The sequence below is a fragment of the Ursus americanus genome, chromosome 32 (assembly GCF_024610735.1).
Source record: "Ursus americanus isolate L20-20 chromosome 32, mUrsAme1.1.p, whole genome shotgun sequence".
Taxonomy (NCBI): Eukaryota; Metazoa; Chordata; class Mammalia; order Carnivora; family Ursidae; genus Ursus; species Ursus americanus.
The window spans coordinates 18,388,168-18,392,011 of NC_142158.1; positions in this window are offsets into that span (position 1 = coordinate 18,388,168).

Sequence of the window (3,844 nt, forward strand, 5' to 3'; positions counted from 1 at the left end):
CCTCAAAGAGCCTGGCAAGAGTGCTAGGCTTTTATTATGAGCTTCAGATGTGCCTGGTGACTTCCCTGAAATGTGGAGATCCAGGGGTTCTCAGATTGAAGAGGGCAGTGGGATCGTTTTCCAAAATCCTTCAGCAGCAGCAAAACAGAAGCTTCCTGACCTCAAAGCTGCAGCCATGACAATCAGCCCAACTTTCTAGAGCAAACTCAGCTGTGCTCATGATAACCCACTCTCTGCAAAGGTAACAATTTTGATTTTAAAAAGAGATAGATAGATAGATGATAGATAGATAGATAGATAGATAGATAGATAGATATTGGATAGATAGATAATAGATGATAGATAGATAATTGATAGAGATAAATATATAAAGATGTATATTTTTAAAATATGTGTATGTGTTCATATACACACGTATATACATGCGTGTATATATATGTACACACACACGCCAAAAGCACAGTGTCAATAGAGCCCAAATCCAGCCTTCCGATAAGAACGAACATGATGGGGGTGATAATTAGTGCCTATATTGAAAAGTAGTTAATCCAAAATAGATTTGCAAGTGGCAAACTCTGTTGACAACGTCTGCGATGGCTGATTCTTAAGGAAAGTCAAAATTTGAGCCAGAGCTCCTCGGTCTTGAAAATGCTGATGACTCTTATGACCCCGAGAAGCAGAAGGGTTGGCCCCGCAGCAGAAGGGCTAGAAACAAAGCACCTCCACGGGGATGAGATAGAGTCCCCAAAACCACCGGTAGGGGGTGCTCAGTTTGAAGCCTTCACGCTGAAGAAGACCTTTGAACTCGTAGACACTAAGGCCTCATGGGATCTCACGCACTGGGATGTGGAGAATGGGCGCCATTTTAGCTGTTTCCCCACGTGCCGGGGAAGCGCCCCACCTGGCAGAGCCGGGCTAGCGGTATGTACGGTGCAGCGCTGGCTCCCAGAGGAGCGGGAAGGCCCCCGTGCTCGCCCGTCGGCCCTCTGTACCAGGTGGGGAGGGCAGCACGGACCCCCTGGGGGAAGCAGCAGGAGGGTTGCGTGCCAGGGAGTTAACTGAGGTCTGACCCAAACACCACGCCTGTGGGCGGACTCGTAACGGAAACAGATCTGGAGGTTCTAGTCGGGACATGGGGGAGCCCTCCCACTCCCGCCACTCCTGAGGGAAAGTGTCCATTCGGTGGGTAGGCCAGTTTCAGATGGAAGGTGCCCCTAGCGGCCCTTACTCCTCATTTTTCTCTCTCTTTCCGCTTTTCTCTGGTCTGACGAATCAAACGGAATCCCAGAGGGGAAAAAGCGCGGGAGGAGGGAAGAGTCCTCCCTCTCCAGGCAGATTTATGGCGTTCTGGACGCAGCTTGCGTCTGTCAGGCCAAAATGGCGAGGGTGGGCTCCTCGAGTAGAATTACCGCTTCCTATAATGGGGAAAGTTAAATAGACAAGCTCGCCTACCCCGAGGAGCACGAAGCAGAGGTCAGTGCTGCTGGCTTTGAACATGAATGGCCCCTTCCCCTCCGTCCCCTTTCACATGTGGCCCGGCAACAGTAGCAGACAGATGCCACACAAAGACAGACACACCTGATTAACCATGAATACAACAGCTGTCGCTTCCCCACCGCCGCCACTACCCACAGCCTGGCTCTTTCCGCTCACTTTTTTCCCTTCCTTTCAGCGAGCACGAGGAAATTAAACCCACCATTAAAACCCAAGTTAGTGGGAGGGTGTCAGCAGCCAGGCCTTTGTCTCTCTGCTCACAGCCTTGTAATAGGTACCTTCTGATTTGTCCTTTCATCTGAAGAAGAGTTGTGGCCTACTGCTGAGCGCCCAGTCAACTCAAAACCTGAGACCCCGAGAAAGGCCAGCGGTGGGTGGGGCAAGATGGAGCTGACTCAAATGGGGAGGGAGAAAGTAGACAGAGCAGCACGTTTTGTGTGCACCTGAGAGTTTCTCTCTTCTCCCCCGCCTCCTGTTCATTCTCTCGCCTCCAGCCAACCAGCGTTCCCTGCCGCTCAAAACACCCACCCTTAACAACAATTTGGCAGTCCTGAATTTACCGATGGGAAGTGGAGCTCAATGCAGCATTGTCTTTCCTTGAGAACTCACTTATTTTGCCCGGCATTTTGAGCTAGGCTTCACAAAGAAGAAGGAGGGCAGGTGTTGTTTTTTGCATTTTGTTTTCCTCTCTTAGGTAGCCAAATTCTTGAGTTCAATTTAACTTCCAAGACCTTGAGAATCAAGTATGGGAGGAAATCTAAGTGTTGAAATGCAAATAACTTCTAACGACATAAATAAAGCCTAATGTGATGGGGCCAAGCTTCCAGAAACCTACAGAACGGTAATTAGAGCCCTAAGTGTGAACTCTGATTTTTCTTCAGGGGTTTTCTTTTGTTTTTTTTTTCTTTGGTCAATTTGAGTTAATCATTTGACCTCTGTAAGCCTGCATTTCTAGTTCTTAAAATGGCTTCTTGATTGTCAAAAAGTCTCTTAAGCAGTTACCAAGAGAGGCTAATAAAAATGACCAGAAATCACTCAGCAAACACAAAGCCTTATAACATAATAAGGGGTTGATAACTGGGCAATTTAACTCAATCTTACAAAAATTCAACAAATACCCCTTACTTCCTCATGCGTGGAAAAGTAATGGAACAATTCAAGCCTGTCATCTGAAGGCTGTTTCTAATGAGGCCCCAGCTCCACTGTGTACTTCCGACTTCTACTAAGAACTTACGGAGATCTCTCCATCAAGATAATTAGAAAGAATTCTAACTGAAATGCCCAGAAGATTCTGTTTCAGACAACATAGTAGAAGTCTCAAGAGCCATGATTATGTAGGACATTGGGATCTGTTCTAGAACACAAAGGTAGCTTGCCGTGGTTGGTAATTTTAGACTCATCTTTCATCCAGTTGATCGATAGCCATGTCCACTATCAAATCAACCGAGGGGTCCCACCTCAGAGCAATTTGAAAAGACCTCCCTCACTTTGCCATTGAAAACCTTCTCCACAACTCTTATAGTATCCAAATATCTCTTTTTCTTGCTTCACAGCACCCACAGTGTAAGCAGAGTAAGCCTGTCTGTTTTCAGTTCTTAACTTTTCACACATGGCAAACGAGTAGAACTTTTGAACACTGAGATCATCTGGCTGATGAGCGAGCTGTTTCTCGTTTCTGGCAACAAATACTCTGGCTTATCTTGACGGGAAGAAGAGGGATGAAAATATACTCTGGTTGGATATCGTTGATAACATTTGTCATCTTTGCAGCTTAAAAAAAAATAGCTTAGAAAAAGTCTCCCTTGGTGTTGCAGAAAATGGCAAAGACTTGATACCAGTGTTGAGATGCCAACTGAATTGAACTCAGACTACTGTGGTCCTTCCCATAGCAAATACAATATAACATCATGAAGCGGGATGAGGGTCGCGTCAAGGCTAAGGATCTTTGGATCCTGGATCTAGAGACCCGTTGGTGGACATAGTACCTTCAAAGGCTCCCTTTGTGTGTCTGAACCTCTCCCCCTCTATATCCATCTGCTAGGGCTGTGATAACGAAGCAGCATGGTCTGGGGGGCTTACATAACAGAAATGTATTGTCTCACAGTTCTGGAGGCTAAAAGTCTAAGGTCAAGGTGTTGGCAGGGCTGGTTTCTCCTAAGGACTCTCTTGGCTTGTAAATGCCCATCTTCTCCCTGGGTTTTCACGTGGTCTTCCCTCTGTGTGTGTCTGTGTCTTAATCTCCTCTTATAAGGACACTAGTCATATTGAATTAGGGCCAACCTTACTGACCTCATTTTAACTTAATTAACTCTTTAAAGACCCTCACTCTAAATACAGTCACATTCTGAGG